Source organism: Blennius ocellaris (assembly GCF_963422515.1).
Source record: "Blennius ocellaris genome assembly, chromosome: 12".
NCBI classification, from domain to species: domain Eukaryota; kingdom Metazoa; phylum Chordata; class Actinopteri; order Blenniiformes; family Blenniidae; genus Blennius; species Blennius ocellaris.
The window spans coordinates 15,084,802-15,107,720 of record NC_137661.1 but is presented as its reverse complement, the minus strand read 5'-3'; positions in this window follow the sequence as shown (position 1 = coordinate 15,107,720).

Here is a 22,919-nt window from a genome sequence, read left to right as displayed (position 1 = left end):
TTTGAAGTTCATTCATATAATTCGGTGAAGCCATTGCTATATAAGGAGGGCGATCGTTTGTTCCATCCTTGCAGAAACAGGGATAGGTTCAAGTGTGGACAATGAGTGGGAAACAGTGTTCATACTTGTATCCTCTCATCACGATCTTGCCAGTGTTGTTTTGAACGTACTGAAGTTTTGACCAAGAACCTATTGTGGGGTGCCAAAAGGAACATCTTCAGTTTTAGAGCTGCTCTTCATCCACATCACTATTGTGGTGAGTGTCGTTAGTTGATCAAGGGTCCACAGACTTTTCATTTTTAATATTTAGTTATGCATCAACAGTGATAACAGAACGCGTTGATTTGTGACGTGACCAATGAGCAGCATATACATATATGTATATGTATGTATAAAGGATGGAACAACTTCACAGGAAGATTTTGAAATCATAGCTTTGTGGTTAGAAAAAAACCCAAATGTGCATAACAGGCATCAGGTGTGTGAGGTTTAACACTCCCTCAAAATGGAATTTCAGCATTCAAGTAATGGCGACAGCTTGGTGGGACTAAAGGCATGCGTCTTTTGACGGTGTTGAGTCAAACATTGAGTCAAAGTCTCATATCCAACACACCCGAAGCACGGTCGATGCAGGCCATTGCCGGTGAATGCTAACTCTAATAGAGACGACCAGGACAGAGAGACAGCAGCTCCACAGCTATTTTGATGTACAACAAAAGTAAGAAGAGAAAAACCCCCCAAAAATAGTAATTGTAGCTGTGTTAATACTTGTATCATAGTAATCAATTCCTAGTGACTTCCAGCTGAAAGTACAGGACATAGTAGAGCTTCAGTAATGTGTTATTCCCAAACACTTCAGATTCAGGCTTTTGAGGAAGAAGACAAAATAAATATTAATGCACAGCTTTGACTCCTCAGCTGTTTGAAACAAGATTAAAAGATTTCAGTTTCCATTTAAAATGCTCTGGAAAAATAGGAACTGGCAGTGAAACGCACGCCTGATGTAATAACCACAAACGATGAGTGGATGTGGATCACTGCAGTAGGAGTAACACAGTTGTCAAAGCGATGTCCAGCAGCACAAGCTGAGCCTGATACGTTTATAATCAACTTTCCATTAAAGAGCATTTACAGCAGCCGCGGCAGTTACAATGGTTGAAAGGCTGATATGTTGAGCCACTCTTGACTTCCCTCTCCTGTTGTTAGCAAATTAATGATCCTCTGCTCTCATCAAGGCCGAAGTAGATGAGGACAGTCTGCATGTGCTCTTAACGCCCCTTTGAACTGACCATCTTGGTGGTTCAAAAGAATTGCCACTGCACTCGACACAACAGCGAGTGATTTCTACATGGAGTGAACAGTTTTCACTTTCCTGTTCCTCAGATGTGAAGCAAAACAAAATTCAGCATGACTGAAAATATCTGATGCAAACGAGACGCTTAAATTGCAGAGGGAGCGAAAGTGCTCTCGTAACTGAGAGTTGTTAGGTTTAATATGGCTCAGTTCTCACCATATTCTGTCACCAGGTGCAACCATATGATACTGCCTCTCAGTTTCTATATAAACCACTTTTCATCTGCCTGGGTGAGAGCTGATCACACTCACTCCGTGGTGTGAATGTCAGCATCCTGCCGTGCTGCGATGTCGACGACAGTTCTGCCAAATGACAAGCATGAGCCGCGCAGTCGGAAGCATATTATTTCACGAGGAGCTACTTGTCTTTGACAAATCTTCCGTAGTCAAATGTGTGCGGTGGGGGAGGTGTTTTTGCCCTCTGGCCGTCCTTGAAACACACTCCGACACTGATGGGATAAGTCTCCTCACCTTTTTTTGTCCTTCACTCAGTTTCGTCAGTACACTCGCCGCATGTTGTTTACTTTATTCTACATTTTAGCATCACCACACTGATCACACTGGTCACTTTCTGTAATTATACGCAATTGTATGCATCGTCTACTTTTGAATCCACTAGAAGTTAAAAGGTCATCAGTCAAACTCAGAGAGAGAGGGAGTAGCACACACTCATTCATGTTGACATCTGAAAGTGTGTCTTTAGACTGTGGGAGGAAAGTGAAGTAATAGGGGAAAACGTGCATAGAAAGACCCCAAGGCCATATTCAAACCATTGATTGATATATATATCCATTGATACCTGGATTCATATTCCATTGAATCTAGACATGGGGGTGTAACAACAAGATATCAGGAGCTTTATTCTTCTCATAATTCTTCTTCGTTTTTGAAATTTTTTTTAGCTATGATACTCTTGCAATGCCCTCTTGCAGTCAGCAACTACTTTCTGAAAAACTAGCAGTTTTGCTAATCTACAAGTGATTTTCTTTTCTTTTCTTTTTGTAATTAATTCAGACTTTCACAGGAAGGTCTCCCATGGTGAGAACCCGAATGTCAACATCTCAATAAGCTAGCACATCTAAATTAATTGGATCAATACCACCTTTAGCAATAATGTCCCTGAATGCCTTTTCAAAAAAAAGAAAAAAAAATCTCTATACTGGTGTAAATTAGCTATTCTCACAATCTGGCGTGAGCTTTGACATCTCTTCGTTACCTCCCTTTCAGCTCATTTCTGTCCGATGGTCCTGTTATAAAAATACACATTCGATTAATTAAAACACACACAGCCCATTAAAAAACATACATTTAAAGAAAAGTGGAAACAGCAGGCAAGAGGGTGCTGTTTAAATCAAGGTGAGCAAACTCCTGGGGAAACAAATCCTCCAAATAAATCCGACCTTTTTTATTACAATCACCACATAACTGCTTTCAATTATAAGTCCATTATACATTTTCTGCTCCCAACTATGAAATAATTATTTGGCCACTTAAGCGGTTTCTGTTCAGCAGATCACTTTTGGATCCCAAACAAAAACACAGGCAGCTTTTTTCTAATCTTTCAGTTTAACAAGTTTTCGCCACTGTGAGATGAAAACATGTGAATGGAGATCGCACTGTCAGCACTGGTACTTCCTTGGAGAGCAAGTGACACTCATCAGGGTCTAATAAAGCACCGGTTTTCATTTGGGAAGTTTACGGTCCCCGAGGGCTCTACTTGCAATCTGCTCTCCTGTGAAGCCTCTTAATTTCACTGTTATATTTCCAGCACCATGGGATCCCAGTGTTCTCGCTTCGAGGCAGCATTTTTTGGGTACACACAATCTGCCATCATGTTGTGACGTACGTCAGCGCATCATAGCAGCGCACGTCTCGCCGATGTAGGTCAATGTATTCAACAGCATATTTAAGGTTTTAAATCAAAGTTTCCAAGCAATGCCCAGTTTCTACTGATATGAAAGGTAAAAGAATGAGGTCTTATCAATGGACCAACGGCAGACTAGAAAGCCTCGAGCAATAACATTGGGGGATAATGTGTTAAGACGGTAATGTGCTACAGTAACTCATGTAATAACCCAGTTACAGCAGTCGCTGAGGTATGTGCAATTTGTATCTGTTGTTTTTCTTCCTCACTTGCGAAATGACACTTTCCTTCCAGAAAGCAGTTTCAGCTAAGTTCGTCATGCCTGCCAGAAGGGCATCCTTTTGATGGCAGCACATGCAGTTAAATAATCACTGATTCAACAATAACAGACCAAACTAATGTGCACACGTCTGTCTGTCTCACAACGAGCTGGTGTAGCTGCAGACAAACTTCATGATCAATCACTCAATGGACTGACCCACACGGCGCTGGCAGCTCAACTGATGTGACACAGCAAAAGCACAGTGGTACATATAAAACCTCACAATGGGCATATTATTCAAATCTTTTAATAGAGACAGGCTATTACATTACTGAACTACATTACTTTTCCCGATAACTTTTTAACTTTATTTCCAGAACCTGTAACTTAATTACTTACTGAAGAGCGGTACCCACAAACAGGACACTTAAAAAAAAAAAAAGTAGCTTGTAAAATATCATACTTAAAACATCACTCAACTTTAAATGACTGCTTATGTATCAAATATTATTTTGACTCTATTGAAACCCCAGAATTTTTTTGCTCCACCTGCTGCAGCAAACATTTAATTGGAATCCAACTTGTCTCGAGTCATAACACTGTTGGTTTCAGCTGTCATAGCTTCCAATAAAAAGTGATGTGGTTTCACTTTGTGTCCCTTTCGTTAAAAGATTAATATTGAAAACTCATTATTTCCCTCCAGCTCTGAAGGAGGGAGAAGTTCTGCTTGAATGGTTTTACTGTTGGATCGGTCAGTGTTACCTGTGTAACATTCTGACTTTCACACTACATTCATTTTAAGAATGCAGACCCAAAACGTAATACCACCTCTGACAACATTGATATTGGGATATTATTCATCGGTCTGACAGCAGTTCCTGTATTTTGGCATCTTCGGTCTGAGCTTGTCCACCATTGTACGTTTGACCGGAAACCTTGAGAAACGTACCGTCACGGTCCATATGCACAGCTGCAGGTAGGTGCGAGTTTGGCAGTATTGTGTGAAGCTCTCAATAATCATCCGATTGGACGAATCTGCATTAGAGACTCATCCTGCCAGCCAGGCCAGAGTCACAACCTGATGCTGAGTCATGATCTACCATCACCCTGGTGCTCCTCTGGCTGCATTCTACCCTCTCTAAGTTCCCTACACTCCTCCCGAGTGTTGATCAGTTTCAGTTCCCAGGTTAGCATCTCAGTCGTCATTTCACTGTTTATGCATATTTGCTTCTTTGTTTTTTTAGTGTTGGTTGATTTTTATGTTATATTCTGCTGACTTGATGTGCTTCAACTTTAACTTGATGCTCTTTCATTTTTTAGATTCCTGAGTTTAGTGACATCTTGTGTTTTTGTATTTTTGGAAATCCTGATAATCCTGGTTGGCATATCCATTTTGGGAGCAATTTTTGTTTAATTATGGTCTCTTTTCTGTTTGCCATTGACCTCCTGCCCACTAGTTTGCAGAATCGATTGTTTGTCAATATTCCTTATCAGTACTGCTTTCCATTCCCTTTTACCTGTGTTTTTGTAAAATTCTACGTTTTGTAAATAAATCCTGATTTTGTATTTTTACCCATCTGCTTGCCGTGTTTCACTGCTCTGCAACTGGGCCTCAGTAGAGCCCCTTAACACACATTTAATTAAAAATCATTTCAGTACATTTAATAGTATATATAATTGTGCATTGTGATGTTATACAGATGAGGAACCTGCCATTAAAATAATAATGGAAAGCCTTCTTGTGTGAAAGGTGTTTCTTAATCATTACTTTTTCCACATTAACTAATAAAATTTTATGCGTCTTTGTAATAATGTAACCCTGAATTCTTGTGATGTGATTTGTATAAAGATAAGTTTGATTTTCACAATTGATGTACTCAATTGTGAAGTCAAATCATTGAGCTTCAGTTGCTCTATAATCAAGCTCTGTTATAAGACTTCAGCTTACTGCTGCACTGAACTTTCCTCTGAAGATAGTTTATCACAGTGCAGCTAAAACCTCCAACACTCGCCTAATAACAGAATGTAACAAATGAATTATTCAAAGTTTTGAAAATGTCAAGCAATAGAAGTATGACATTGATGGACATCTCCAGAGTGTAACAGACAGCTTTCCAAAAGATTTAAAGAGAATAAATGAACAATTGAATCAGAATATAACAAATGTATTTCAGACCATCCTATTAATTTGCACGAGTAAAAAGATGTGTTAAATTAACAAAGCTGTTTTCTACATTATGCAGTAGTGACAAACAAGACTTCATCCACTCCATGACTGGACCAGCAGATGGTGTGTAAATAATGTACGTGGCCTCGAGGGAACAACTAAGTCTGTCTCAGTTTGGTTTGATGTGCTGCCCATTTGCCCTATACAAAGTGACCCTTGAAATGATGAAGACTACAGCATGATGTTCATATTAGTATAAACAAGCTCAGTCAAAAACAAATGTGATGCACTAAAGCTGACCTGAACATTGCAGTGTTTACTAAATATTATGTATTCAGCATACGAAACAATTAATCCCAGATTTTATTCTGTCTGCATCCAGAAAGTAAAGAGATTCCTCTATTTACACTATTGAACTTTGGGCTTTTGTTTTGTTTGGATTTTTTTTTTTTTTTTTTTTTTTTTTTGGGGGGGGGGTTGTTTTTGTTTTTATCATATTTGAGTTTTTCATTGGTTTGTTGTTTTACTTGCATGTAAACACCTGACAGAAAATCTCTGTCTCACTTGCTCTGATCCAAGGGGAACTTGAGGAACAGACTTAACAGTTGCAGAACAGCACTTCTGCTGCCTCGAGCTGGCGGGGATTCAATGTCTTTCTCAAGGGCACTTCATCTGGGTAGATTCTTGTCATCACCAGGGCATTCACCAGTCACAGTGTGCTTTCCCAATAAAGAAAACTGCCAGGACAGATAGCTGCAGTAGTAATGGCATCCTTGACTCCTGCCTGCTCGTTTCTCTCTCTCTTTATACCCAGTAACTCGACACCACCAGCTCATACGGACCATAGCTGCAGCAAAAGGGCTGTGATTGACTGAATTTCGGCCTTGACAGAAGCTCGTGTGAGAACCGTGGAGCTGGAAATCCCAGCGTCAATTCGGCAGCTTCCGCACTTACAATAACAAGCAGCTTCTTCTGCTTAGATATGAGCAACTGCTGTGAGAAATTGGGGGGGGGGGGAAATTAAGACAACATCGAAATCTGTAATGACTTACTGGCAAAAACAAAAGTTGTGTTTGCATGGCGTTTAATGATTGTTTCATCATATGCAGGGTTGGTTTCTTTTTGTTTGTTGTTAACTTTGAAGGATATAATAATGCTGGGCATGACTGTGGATGCAAAGATTAGATGATGACACTCTGGCTGCTTCTGTAAAGCGAGAAGAGTCACATTGACCAACACAGAGATGATAATTGGCTGAACAGACAGACTGAAATAAGACTTGATAACAGAGTTTCTGACCATAAAGTAGATTGACCAGCATGGAGAGCAAAATAAGAAAAAACTAAACACCACTATTAATTTCATGATTTATTGATTCACTGACTGAGGTCAGAGATATTTACCATATATTCCTATTAATGTGCATGTTGCTTTTCTTTCACTCATAGTGGCAATGTGTTGAACTACTGTTTAATCTTTTATGTCATTGTTTTTTTTTGCTTTCAGCTTTAATTTCTTGCAGAGACGCTCAATTCACACGGACTGATTTTTCACTGTGCAACATGTGCTCGTGTGTCTGCATCTGTATGTGACGTCCGCCATGTTTTTTCTTCATGTCGGGTAACTTGTCCAGTAACTTGGGCGTCATGTGACCTGAAGTCTGCCCACAGAATTTGCTAAACGGCTACGTTTTTCAGCCGTGGACAAACGTAGGTATTGCACAATTTGGAGTGAGATTGGGTTGTTTTGAGGTATTTTTGTTCTGTTTGTGCTCTCAAAGTCATCGTCTTAAACTGTTAGAGTCCATGTAAATATAGTTATTGTAGTTTTGCAAAGGTCAACAGTAATGCCACTACACTTACAGATGAACGTTAGGCAAAAGATTTAAAAAGAAAGCCAAACAACTCCAGTATAACTCCATCTGGCTGTTTCAATGAAATTGGCATTGTGATTATATTGAGAAGGTTTGATCTCTTCTGAGAAAACTGCAAGGATTCTAGACGTTTGTCTATCCACTGTACTTGCACTTTGTATGTCTTTACTGTGACTGTTGTTACAACCAATGTTCAACAGCAAACACATTGGGACAGAGAATAAACAGAAGGTACTCAGACAAATCTGAGATCATCATGGTTAAATGCTTAATTTAATAGGTGGTTATGGATGTTTGGGTGTTGTTGAGGGATAGTGGTCTAACGCTACACTCTTCCTGTCCTCTTGTTTGCCACTGTCCACCTCAAGAAGAACTCAGTGATTCAGGTTAGTTAGAGAGGAGCTGAAGCTTGTATGACCTCATTTGATGTTGGTTTTAGCTTCATCGTTGCATCTGCTTTTATTTACATACTTTTTACCTTGTGAAAGATCTGCTTTACATCATATGTATGCAGTTAACATGATATAAGCCCCTAATAACCAAACATACCTATAGTTTTTCATTCTCTCCCTGGGTTGTCGCCTCTGCTTGGATGTTTGGTTTTGGCATCGATACCGGTGAGTGCCTCTATGGCAAGCACAGTGGTGTTATTTGTTGCTACGACGCTGATGGCTGTGATGATGGTGGTGGTGACAGTGAGAGCAGTATTGGCTAGCAGAAGCAGGAGGCACCAGATCCCCTACTGTTTGTTCAGAGGGACACACAGCAAAGCTTTATTGTGTTCAACTCAAAGCTGCAAACCCCCAGTAAAACCAAAACACTGGCACTGGTTACTGCACATATTGTTTTCATGCCATTTTCCAAATTCAGGCCCGTCTGCCTGAATGTTTGTCTGTGCATCTGTCTTACCGTCAGGCTGCGTGTCTTTTTATTTGCCTCTCTTTTTGAGTGTCATTATGCTGTGCTCACGCATTCAAAAGCTTTGGTAAATATGCAGTGTTCATGGTTGACTTTACAGCCGTTATTACCACAGATACACTATGTATACGGTGAGAGACCATTTTTTCCACACATTTCTGTACATGTGGGCATTTTAAATGACGTCTTGAATGTGAGTGAGTGTACGTGTGCAGCCTCATGCGAGGCCACATATGTGTGAGTGGGTGATTTCAGCTCTGCAAGCCCAGCACCCAACCATCTGTCACAAAGGGGCCACCGTGTTCTGAAGCCAATCATCTCCTTCCAACAGCTTCTAGGATTCTCGCTCCGCTTTCCAATGATGGTCCACCACGCCAAATACACATTCACACACAAACAATGACAACGTCTGCCACATGCTCCTATCAGCAGGCGCGCGCACGCACGCGCGCACACACACACACATGCACGCACACACAAATTACAGAGATGTGTGCCTTGAAAACTGTTAAGAACCTTTTCCTCATTGGTGAAAATCTGGTCTTCATCTCTGGTCCAAGTAATTGCTTGTTCGCGAGTTCAGAGTGACAGACGAGCCATCAGCTGACAATTTTTTTCCCTGAATGGTAGCAAAGATAAATGAAAATACCATAGGATACATGCTACCTTGTGCTTCTTTTGGGGAGAATTATGTGTTGTGTTTGAATTCATTTAGGAAATGTTTAATAAGGAAGTGACTGGCCCTAACCTGAAATGACTGATTTTTTGCTTAAATACTAAAGTGCAGTTCCAGGGAATCATGACTCCTGCAGCAGACTCTTAACAGCCATGGGAAAGAAGCTGATCTTCATTCTTTTGGTGTGGCTCTCATGACACTGAATAGATCTCCTCTCAACGTGGGAGTAAGGAGTCAATGATCCACTGAGCCGTCCCACTACAATTGTTTTTTTTCTGGGAAGCAGTGCAGTTCACATAGCACAATGTGCCTCTCGACTGGACTCAAATCATCGCCCTAAGGAACACCGGTATTGAGGACATAAAGAGGTCTGTTAGTCAGGAAGATCTTGATCCACAGACCAAGGGAGGCACCAAGTTTCAGTGCCTGCAGCTTGTTGGGGCTGATGGAGTCGAATGCTGAGCTGAAATCAACAAACAGCATCAGTGTTGAGACTTTCAATGTGGCTGAGAGTGGTGCGGCGGGTGATGGGTAAGGCGCCGTCTGTGGAGCGGACGGACCTGCAGGCAAGCTGATGCTGGTCGAAGCCAGGTGGGATATAGACCTTGACATGTTGTCACACCAGTCTCTCGATACATTTCATGATCATTGGTTTCAGGGCCTCGGGCGAGTAATTATTCAACCATGTGACGGCGGAGGATTTGGGCATAGGGATTATGGTGGCAGTTTTCATGTGGGTGGGGACTGTAGCAAAGGGTTAAAGATGTCGGTGAATACTGCAGCCAGCTGCTGGGCACATCATTTCAGTACCCTCCCTGGTATTCCATCCAGTCCTGGTGCTTTGCTTGTCCTAATGCCACGCAGCACTTTCAGTACCTGGTGTCAATGGATGACAGGGGGACTGGTCATTTAATCAATCTGATATTATAAATAAAAACAAACAAAAACATGCACATGAGTGAATACATGTCAAACTGAAGGAGGAAGACAGTGTTATTGGATACTCCATGATAAATATTACATTTCCCCATGAAATCCCCCCCAAAATGTGGTCTCTTTCCATTGTTGTTACCTCGTTTTGTGATAAATAAAAAATTGTGTCACACTGTAAACACGTGTGCTGGATAGAATATCTTCAGTGAGGTGACAACATCTGTGTCAATAAAGTGTTAACTAGGAACAGAAGGATCATGTTTAAGACTCCAGCAGACGCAGCTGATTACACCAGATGGGGAGAGATCCACCAATAACTGAAAAGCGCCCCAGTTTACCTGAGCAAATCACTTTTGCACCACAGTTGAGAAACTTTTGAGAAAAGAAAATCCTCTTCACACAAGAATAATCACCTTCCTATTGCATATTTCTTTTGAAAGGTAGAGCCTCCTGTTCACTCCACTCATCTGTGTTTTACCCTCTTAAAGGAGAGAAAGCAGGTTTCTCCTGTTATTATTTCCATTTAAAGGACACTGAGGAGTTCAGGGTGTAGACACAGAGCAGGGCAGAGATGACAACCAAACCCCAAACAAATCTCAACAAACTCAAATTTGATCCCTCCAGTACAGACACTGGTTTGTCCTTGTATATCGTCCTTAGAAATGAAACATAAGAAGAACTCTGCTATTCACCCCAGTCACTGTTGATGGATTCTGTTCAATGTACAACCCTTTGCACAAACACCGACAATCATAGACGTATACTTTTGTCTTTAGCATTAGCCCAGGTTACTGTCTTGATGGTTACTATTTCTAAAATGGCTAAGTAGTGGATGACTAGTGCCTTGTGTCTCTAAATAAATATAAACTTATACTTCATAAAACCTGTCTTAATGTTGGAAGTCTATTTTTGTTTGCCACTCTCTAATTAATTACAAAACAACTAATTAATTAAATTCCCACCACCAAAAGAGCAAAATGATTATGCAGCCTCCACTGAAAAGATCTTTACAGCATTTTATTATGAAGAGATAATATGATGTCATTCACAAGAATCTACTTCCTGGATGAAATGGTTTCAAAGCAGAAAGAAGCAATTAGCAAATATGTCAGACCACACACACACACACACACACACACACACACACACACACACACACACACACACACACACACACACACACACACACACACACACACACACACACACACACACACACACACACACACACACACACACACACACACACACACACACACACACACCTTGTAAAAGCAGTAATTTCCCTTCATAAACGCCAATGTTCTTTTTTGCAGGTGAAGTGGTCCGAGAGTGCGCGCTGTGACCCACACTCATCCTTCACTCTCTTCTAAACAGGCAGAAAATTGCATCAGGGTGCCTTTTCCTTGAACGGTTTGGGCTCACTGCTCCGCTTAAAGGACAAAAAATGTGACTAAATACAAAACCAGTCACCGTGGTCACAGTGCTTCATTCTGCGCGGGATGAACGCTCACTGAACAGTTTGATGGGTGTTATCATCGCAAGAGATTTGAAAGTCCAGACATTTTACAATTTACAGAGGCGTATTGAAGCTGATCTAATGAACTGTGGCAGGACCCTCAAACCTCATCATAAATGTTCACAAAGATCTTTTGTGGAAGTGTGATATCTTAATTTTTTTTTTTGGGGGGGGGGGACACGTGTTTCTTAATGAATTAAATAGCCCAAAAAAGTCCTACTGTCCAAGTGAAGTGTGGCAAATAAAACATTTTATATAACAAATTATTATGATCTAGCCACAGCTTAGTGACACGGTGGTGTAGTGGTTCGTCGTCATTATGGTTCAAATCCTGGCAATTTGGGGGCTTTCTGTAGGGAATAAGTGTTTTGCATGTTTGTCAGGGTACTATGATTCCCCCCCACAGTCCAAAACATCAATTGAAGTTTAATTGGTGACTTTAAATAGCTGATAGCTGTCAATTCCAGTGCTTGTGACCGTCTCTTTGCCCTGTGATGGACTGGCAACCGGTTTAGGATATACCCTGCCTTTGCCTATCGTCAGCTCGTGTCGGCTCCGATGCGTCACAGGCCTCAGCTGGATGAAGCCGTGTTGAAGATGAGTGAATAGCACCGGTAAAGCACTCTGATCAAAAGGTTGCCAGTTGACCCCACTGCCCGTCTGTTCATGTGATGAAGTGTCTCTGAGCAAAACAAAGGACTAAGTTGTTCCCAATGGAAGTCAAGCCCACTCCATAGGACCTTCATGGCTATTGTTCATGCGAGTGAGTGAATTTGTCATTGTAACTGATGGCGTAAGGCCATTTTATACAGTTGAAAATGCATTACATGAGCAAACACCACTCACCATCTAAATGTAGCCACACCAACAACATTGGCATGGTACAGCTGGTAACGCATAGTGTCCGGGGTGGCGAATAACAACATGTGAAATGTTTTTGAATAAAATGTTGTATGTCAGTTTTATTGTTTACTGTTAGAACCCATCTTAAAAAAATAACAAGCATTCAGAATTATCTAAACATCAAACAAACAAACTCCCCCTACAGTTTTTATATATAAGGAAAAAAAGTGGCCACCACAAAGCAGCCTTGACATATACAGACTGGATTTGGTTACATCACAAAGTGACATTGATTCAAGAGTAAGGACCTTAAGTCTTGCCTTGAAAGATGCTTTAAGACTTTTGTGTGAATGCACGTTTTGTTTGAAAAAACTTAAGATACATTGGTTATAAATACAATACGGAGCTCTCCGAGACTCAGATATTGAAATAAATTCATAGTGTTGCAGTTAAACTCTTAATTCACTAATTTTAAATAAGACCCAGTGTGGTTTCCACGTAAGAACGCATTTAGCTTAATTTATTCTGTTTTAGTATTGTTGTTATTATATTAGTTCCAGACTCTGTGTGCTGGAAATATAATCCCTCTATTTCACATTCATGTTTATAGGTTTTTCCCATTTTCCTTGATGCAATTCACTTGCTGTTGTCTGCAAACATATTTACCCATGAATGATTGAGACATCTCTGAGGAAAAATGACTAAAAGGTGTAATCCAGTTTTCCCACCAAGCGAATTTGACAATTAGTGGTTATTACTTTTCACAGGGCGAGGTCTAGCTTGTCCACTCCTTTTACGACAGGTCAATTAGAATCCAACTGAGTAGTGCACTTCACTGATGGAGCACACTAAAATCTTTGACCCTCTTGATTGCATTGTGTGTCCACTAACAGTATAATGGGCTAAAAGTGCTGAACTACTCATCTACCATAAGTGTCGACCATTAAAAGTTAGAGGGACCATATCTAAGTCAATATGATCTATGAGAGACTTAATAACCACTCAACATTTAGATTCATTCACAGCGCGGCTCATGGATAGATGTAGTTGTAATTGATTTTTATAAAATGCGGTGCAGCTTAAAATGTGCAGGATTTACCTTGGCTATCATTTTGCTGTGATATTGTAATCTATCAAATTTGAGTTGTTCATTGGTTTTCCACAAAGTCTATAAGCATTTCACAGGATCAGCAAAATACTGTAAACATACACACATATTGTAGATGTATAGAAACAGATGGTATGCAGGTGCAATTTATTTTATGTAAAGTAAAAACAGAGTGAAAACATCAAACTGGAACAGCCCCACTTCCTCCGTATTGTCAATACATATCTACTCAGCAACAAAGTTCCTCCTCCCTCACAGATAAAATCGACGTGCTGCCATTTTCAGGAGTCAGCTCTTCTGTCTGTTCTCAGCATGGTCAAATTCCTTAAACACATTCGGCAAGACAAGGCTTCCTCAGCAATCCGCCTGGACGGCAGACCAGCTCAGCTTCTGCCCTAAGAACTGTGCTGCTATATTGAACCGGTATCTGATTCACTGACCTTCTCGCTGCCTCATGCCTTGCTAATGTAATCTACTGCTGCTGCTGCCTCATGTCTCTCCACCACTTTACCCACTCGCATTGTGGCCCTCGTTTCCTGTTGTTCTTCCCATGCATGTAATCTCTCTCTCCCTCTCTCCCAGAGACTTTGTTGTAAACTTCAAGGCTATCTCTAGAAAATCTTAAAATTTGTAATAATGCGGTTTCAACCAAAACATTTGGTATGTTTAGAATGTGGAACACAACATTCCATCAGTATTTGAAAAATTCAGTCTCGGGTTCAAATTATTGTGTCTTCACTTGTCACATTTGTGAAACAAGATCCTGGTACATTTGCTGCATTTTTGTGTCTGTATATTTGAGCATGAATGATGCCATTCACCGCTTTGTGTGCAACCAAACCCCCTGAATAGCAGGTCTCAGTATACGTGCAAGCAAACCTCGGTGTCGTTTGAATGGATTACAATGGAGCTGCGTGCTGCTCAAAGTGCTGGTGAACATTTAAAGTGCTGCGAGTGATTAAATGAGGAACAAACTGCCTGTTCGTTACGGTACCAAAATAAAACAGGAAAAGGCAAAACAGGTGAGAGATGCAGACTTTACATGGACACAGGAGGAGACCTGACAACGTTAATTGTGGTTTGGTCTAGTTCAGAACAGTTCTGATCAAAAAGAAGATAATGCTTACATTAATAAATATAAATAATAAGATTTAAAAAAAAATACTTAAAACCCAAACTTCAAAACAGCCAATTGAATTCAGTGGTCATCTTAACATACAGTAAATTAAGGCCATCAGTCACTTTGACATCATTGACTTTAATGTTACATCCAGCACACGTGTAACCATGATGTGTAACCTTGATTCTGTGTTGTGTTTGTCTTAACTGTTTACATTGCGGGCTTAATCAGAAACAGCACCGAGAAGATTTATGCAATTTACATAAACAAACACGAACATGCTCTGCTTTTGTTGCTTTCTCCATGTTTGGGTTTCTCTGCTTTCCTCGTTGTTTCTTGATTATAAACAAAAGATTTACAGCAAGGTCTCTGGTGTTTGAGTAAATCCTGCTTGAAATAAGACATCCCATCTGTTTTATTTTTAAGTGGGTGACCAGCTGGTTTGTGGTTGTAGTGCTGAATCTCTCACTCTCCTGCTCTCATTCCTGATTCACTGAGCTATGTGGGGAATATGTATCACTATTTTTGCCTGAAGCGATCTCGCAGTCCAATCTATGAGAGGCCAGATCCCAGAAAGCAAAGATCCTAACCGAGGAGGCCAAAGAACATTTGCTGCTTCCCAGCCAAACGGCACCCAGTCCAGCCTCTTAGCAGTTCTGGCTGGTTTCCCTGTGAAATCCCTATGATACATGTGGATATTGGTGGATGAAATGATGAAGAGCTGAGATAAGAGGGAAAACATACATGTATTCAGGTTTTTCAGGAAAATGGGAAACTCTCAGGTGGTAATAAAAAGGAATTTTTTTTGTCCGTACAATGGAACCATAGGGTCATAGAGACACATGCTCATACAAAACATATAGAGTATATACTGTAGGTATGCACGCACACACACACACACACACACACACACAGGTGGGATTTGGCATGCATGGCTGCGCTTCCCTTAGCTGTGGCTATGGTTGCTAGGCTACGAGTGATTCAAGTCTTTGGAGGGGACCTGACATTAGGGAGAGCAAATTGACCACAGGAGGTTTTAATCTGCTGTGAAACAGCAGCTGGAGCACGCACTCACACACATGCCGGCAGTGTATTTCCTCATTTACTCTTCCCTGTGATAAACACATATTAATACACACTATCATCTGTTCTCTCGTCTTTTTCCAGCTTCAATTTCTCCTTCACGCACACAGATACACAGGCAGCTCACAACGGGTTCCTGCTCTGTGTTAGCAAACTGATGACAATAGCATACAGTTTTATCATGTTTCTCGAGAAAAAGGGCTGGGATTAACTGGGATAGTGTGTGATAGTATGCGTTTCTCCATGTATGTATTTGCTTGAATGTATACAGTATAGATCCAATACATTATAGAAACATTTAAAATGTGTCAAAATGATGGAAGACATTATAGTGCAACAGTAAAAACTATGACCACCAATATCTTTATATTATGTTGTTGTATTAAGAATAAAGTAAAAGGTCAAAGTTACTTGTGCGTTCATGCAGCTGTGAACCAGAAACATTATTTTTTTGAGAAAATGTCATGTGTGAGTTTAGTTTAGTAAGTTTAGAGTGTGTACTCACTTGGTCCAGTTGAAGAAAACAACCCTGGTACAATTGCTGCATCAGTATGCCTATGCCCTATCTATTAAAGTGTGAACACTGCCATCAGTACTGAACAGGCATCCCCAAGTCCTTATGAAACGCAATTATCGATACAAATGGGGATGAGCTATGGTCATGTTCGACTGAAGTGTGCACACTGCACAGACCAAAAAGCTGTGAGCACACCAAACTCCAGATGGGATGCAATTTGAAAATGCTGTGTCCTCAAACTTTATTGTGATTAATGAGCGTCGGAATTCCCACAGCAGTTTTGGTGCCCTTATATAGTTTATTATCTGCCAGTAAATTCTGAGCTGGTGAAAAAGGAAAAATCACACTCATCCCACAGCCACCCAATTGCATTTGACAGCTTACAACATTGTTGGGAAAGTTATATTGTACACACACACACATGTGTGTATATATATATTCTTTTTAACTAAAAGATGTGTTTTACATGCACATATCAGACTAAAATACAGAAAAAACAAACAAATGCCTTCTACTCCTGTTTCACCAGAAATTTTTTATGTATCTGGACAGTGTTTTTGTGATTAGTGTTTTGTTGTTGTTTTTTTAAGTATTATTCATAACAAAATGAGACTGACCTATTTCATTAGGGTATGGGTCAATGCCATCTTTAGAGGGGCCATGTAGAGACTCAACTGAAAATGTGGGGTGCTTTTATGGGTTATGAGAAAAATATAATACCAATTCTATCATGATAACAACAAGGCAGCTGAACTACTAGAGGTTTTACACACCTACGATTCATCATGCTGACCATGTTGGACTCCCTCAAAAATGTGTCCCTCCTGTTTCTTCTGTGAATAAAGTGAATCTATTTTAAATGGATGAAATGTCACAGAAGTTACAAGCTCCAATGCTGCTTCTGTTCCAGACAGCGACTCCACTTTAATAATCTCTTTAACGTATTCTTGCTCAAACTCTTAAATTTGATGCAATTACCATGTATTTGACCATTTTCTCGATGCCTGCATTATCCCACAAGTCTCTAAAATGAACCTGTAATGCTATCTGATTTAATTGCCAGTGCAGATGATTCTGTTTTATGAGCAATAACCCTTTCACCCCAGGGGTATATCAATCCTAATACATCTATTAAAGTCTGACTATGACATTATTATGATTGGTCATATTTTTTTTTCCTGGGCTGGAACAATTCAAAATATGAATATGAATAGAGAAACATTGACATGATTATCTACTGTCACCACACATTATTCAGTACTAATCTCCATGACTGATATATAACATATTCATGTGTCCTTTTTGGATGTTCTCACCTTTATTTTGGGAAACAGATGGTATCAAAAGCTGTTATATTATTATTCCACAGAGGATGACACTGATGATTCTTTTATGAAAAAGCTGTAATATACATGAGCTGCTGCAGTGTGGCTTCTGTGTCTTAGGACTTCGCTGTGACAACACAATTTAGCCAGAAAAGACGTCTCTCCATGGGTGACGCTGGCAGCCGGAGACTCCAGGTATTGTAGGAGCACATTTACTGCACAATGGCATTTTTATTCATCGACTAATATTGTACATGGGTCTATTAATTAACAGTTGGGATTCTACAAAAAAAAAAACATTTTCTGGCCACATTTGAAGTACCGGTATGTGTCAGGCATGTCCACAAAGTGCACAATGCCCTTTCACCTGCTCCATGATAGCTGGACAAACAACCCCACCAAGTGGCCAGGTGTGTCATATCTGACTGCTGTCAGTGCAGCAACAGCTGCTCCGGCCTCATTTATTCTTCAAATAGAGCGTCTTCTTTTCTCAGCGACCTTCAGGGGTTATCAGAGCGGATCATTTGGCTGTCATGTCTGTGAAGTTTTACACCCTCACTAGTTAGTTGTTCTTGGATTCATCAAGTACATCCACAGTCCCCATCTATTGTTTAATCACCAATCAAAGCAGCAACTCTTAATTATTAGAAATAAATGTGCACAAATATAAAAAAGAAAAAAAAAAAGTTTGACGTCCTCTTTTAGTAATCTCCATGCAAAGTTTTGGGATTTTGAAATTGACAGTCAGAGCTGTTGTTGAACTTCTGACAGTTATATCCTTTTTATGCTTCAAAATATTGTGATGACACACCGAGTTCAACTGAAAGTTAAACTTTCTTTAAACGTAAGCAATCTTACACAAAGTTTAAGTATCTTAAAAATATTAAAACTACAACCCGTATGACAGAGACACCATATCTCCAATCCTTGGGGAGAGAAAGAACATTTTCACCAGTATCACATTCCCAGTTTTATCTCTTACAACTTCTCCTACAAAGAATAATAGAGCCTGATGTGATCTCATGAATTATTCACTCTGGTGGTTATTCTCTTATTCACTTATATTTTGTCATTTACTTTCCAGGTTCATCTCGCAATGAATCCACACTCTCTGCAGAATGAAGTGCTGCCTACTACTCTTTTGAAGGCATGCAGGTGATTTACTGTCACACATTTAAAGGATCCGTTTGGCAAAAAAAAAAAAAGAAATTAATGAGCAACTTGTTTTCCTGCATCACTGAATATTTAGGAACATTACATTCAGCGGGATGCGTACACATATAAGGAAAAGGTTGGTCAAATTATGCCACAGGTCATTATCAGAATTTGAATCACAGACGTGATTAAACTGAAAATAGATTCAAAGCTGAAATCATTTGGAATTATCCAAGTTCCCCAATGCCTACATGATGGCACGTACATCTGCAAAGTTAGGAGTAATTAATGGTCTTGCCTCACAGTAAGAATATTACTGGTTCAAGTCTAAACCTGGAGTTTGCATATTTTCCATGTGCGTCTGTGAATGTTTTTAAGTTTCTCTGGTTGATTAGAATCAATATTCTTTGTTTATATGCAAATTGTTATGTCACAGCAATGTAGACCTTTTTTCATGGGTAATAAAATGAGCATGGATTTTGCGTTCCTCTGCCATGCGTTTTCTAGGTTTTCTCCTTCGCCCATTCCCTTGTGTGCCTTGTGTTGTAGGCGGGGTCTGCTGGACTAACTCTCTGGCTGAGCTCAGCACCACGATAAACACTCAAGCTCCTCCATCTCACATCACCAGATTGTCCGAAAAAGGTAATACTATACCTGTACATAATAAATATAATAGAAAATGTTAATTTTATGTTCTACAATAAGATAATACTATTATGTTATGGTATAACATTTATTTTTGTATAATTAGTGACAATATAAACAGCAGTAAAGCAAAAAATAATACAAAATATAGACATGTTTATCGGAATTATTATATACGGTACATAAAAAGCCACATAAGAACATATCAATACAGTGTGATGGAGGACAGTATAGACAGTGAAGTCCTATTTATAACACAATGAGTTGACGTGTAATTTTATGGTGCTTAGATTTCATGAACTTTGGTATCTTTGTGACTGCGAGCGGCTTGAGTCTGCTCCACAATAAGCTCTGCTGCTCCTGATGTGGACTGAGTCTAATGGATTGATGGAGAGCAGTTTGTTCAGTGACCTCCTGTCACTCACTGACTCAAACATCCCCAAACGTGCCCCAAAACAGCTCCAGCTTTCAGGATGGCTTTGTTGATCCTGGTGTCTTTTTATTGCACCGATATCAAAATCCACCACCACATCCACCCTCTCCATGAAATGAATAGCACTCACAACCGGAGCTTGGTCTCCGGTATCTTGCCGTAGACGTCCTTCAAAATGTTAAGTTTGGACGACAGTTTGAAGTTTACACTACTTGCTGTTCCTTCCAACTAATGCCACATTTACCAGTGTCATTGGACATGCAAATGCAAATATTGCCACAGCTATATGTTGGTAATTAATGCAACTGGAAATGACTGGGCTGAAGCGTGGAAGAGAACAACTTTACGTCACCGTTTGTGAATACAGGGACAACAGAGCTTTTATTCACTGCAAGATACAGGTAATAGGTTTCCTAAGGCAGCCACTGCTTTATATAAGCACTTCATATCAAGCACGAATGCTGTGGTGGAACATCATTCACTCAGAAAAGGAGCTGAAGCGCATCACAAGACTGTTACTCAGTGTAGTCGTAGGGAGTGTGGATCTAATGAGAAAACGGATGAGATGATAAGACACCAGCTAATTGAACACATGGCAAACCCGAACATCAGAGAGAGGCTCCAAATCGAACCAGAGTTTTGATAAAGCCATCACTATTGCATCACGAATGGAATCTGCTTTTTTTCTTTTCACCAAGCTCAGGCTTTTTCTACAAATGGTACAGCTTCAGTACAAGTGGCCCAGCGTTACTCACATGCTTCCATAAATAACTTCAAGCAGCATGCTTGCCCAAGTAAGCCTGCTAAAACTACTCCTGCATCATTTCAAACACTTGGTTAATATTCCTCATTGCCCCGATGCCAAAGCTAAATGTGGATCATGTCAAAAAATGTGACAGTTTGCCTGTACAGGAGGTAGAGCTTGCTGTACTATACACATATTGGACACAGCCAATATGTTTACATAATCTTATAACAAAAGATTAGAGACTCAAAATCCCCTCGTCCGTGGTTTGTGGTCATATCAGCTTCCATCAAGTTTATCATTTTATGGTTTACTTTTCTCTGTCCTGTTCTTTTCTCTATATATTGTTACTTAACATCAACAACCACAGGTATTTTTAAGTTTTTTTGCAGTTTTCTTCCGGTAAAAGAGAAAGTTATTTTTCTCAATCACCACCCATGCTATACACCTATACACATGTTTTGAATAGGAACTACCGTCATCAATAAACCTTAACATTGCAATGCACCCCCTTTTTTTTTTTTTTTTTTTTTTTTCCCAATCAATGAAAGACTTCATTTGTCCCCGGTGGGCAATTAAAAGGTGGCATAGAGCAAGGAGTGCAAATAAATAAATAGATAAATAGTGCAACAACAGACAACAACTACATCTCTGGGTAAATCAATACTAGCAATAGTAAAAATCTGATAATAAAACCGTGCGTCAGATATAATTACAAATAAGAATGAAAGTCAAAGGTTCAATATGTATCAGCCGGTGCAGGAGGCAGTGATCAGCTCAGTTTTTGGCAAAACAGCTGTAATTTTTATGTTGAGACGATGGGGGTGCCGGCAGGTGCTCAAACTAACTAAAACATTTCCTGTAATCTAATTTAGTTACTTTTAGAAACAAGTAATCAGTGAAGTAACTATGTTACTTTTTAAAGGAGTAACTAATAACCTGATTGCTTTTTTAATGTAACTGTAGCAACACTGTTGAAAAATAATTGATGAGACATTTACTGAAATCTGATAAAGTGCATTGGACATTTTAAATCAGCAACACTTGCAGACATCATCTACCTTAGTGTCACATAGTGTCCTTTGATTGTCATTTAGCAAACAGTGGATTTACATTTCACTTATTGCCGTCAACAGTACCATATATCTATGTTTATAGTGCTCACATTTACTCTGGTTTGCAAAGAAACCCTAACAGTTCTCTTTTAATGCTCGACATGTTTTGTGTACCTGAAAACCTCACATTCAAGCCCACATCTGTGCACTGTCATCTTTCTCAACCACTATCATCCACACAAATATTGTTTGACAGATGATACAATAGCCACAGCAAGGTAAATGTTCAGACTCGGGTGAAATTGCTGCACAGTATAAATTCCCCCCTTTCCACCGCAATGCTTTCCCGCTTCAGCACCTTGGACAGCGCAGTCCCTCTCCTTCCAGACACATAGAGCAGACTGTCAAAGACCAATCATACCAACCACTGAGTGCCAAAATGCAACATGATGGTGAAGACGATGTAAACTACAGCGTGGGAAAAGAGTGTCACATCAAGGAGGTAAGAACACAATGGCGCAGCAGTTACTGTGCAAACAGGCCACACAACAAAACACTGCCATTATGAACAAACGCTCAGTAAACCATATGTCACTACACGGAGTTGTAGTGCCGGAACGACTTTCACCCTTACAGGAGCATCTTTATTGTCTTGTTGTATTAAAAAATTTCTTTTATGTCTTCAAACTGTATCTGTTTTACCAGAAACACGTATTTGTGTAAACCTACCCTTAAGCCATAGCGCCGTTTGAATACACATTGTAGAAACAAAAACATACTGCGAAACCCAATACACATTTCATATAGTTTGACTGTAAAGTACAAAGGTGTGCAAAAGACCACTGATGAAGAGAAGAAGATAAATTATCAGACCTCCAAAAAGCTTTATCTGAATAGTGCCAGTTGCTCCAGGGACAAATGATGAAAAGTGGCTTTGCCAACTTTCTGGTTCATCAGTTTGAAACAGTGATTGTACTATTTTTTTAACTATTTGAAATTGATTATTTTTATCTGGCACTACTGCTATCTTCAGATTGTTCAGGGAGAAATAATATCATACATAAGGCCGGATCTACGAAATGTTTTCATGCAGCAGAACAGATATAAAAGTGATATTGTGCTCAGTTTAGCACGTTTGATTGGGTGGTGAAAACCGGCTCTATCTTTTGCAGAGATGCTGCCATTAGGTGATGACAGCCATTCTGTCCATTTCAACTGGCTAACCACAACATTTGATTCTACTGTAAGATATTTTCAGTGTTTCAACTTTGATGGGACTTTCATTGTGAATATTTCATTGTTGTCCTTGTGCCTGCTTTCCATGC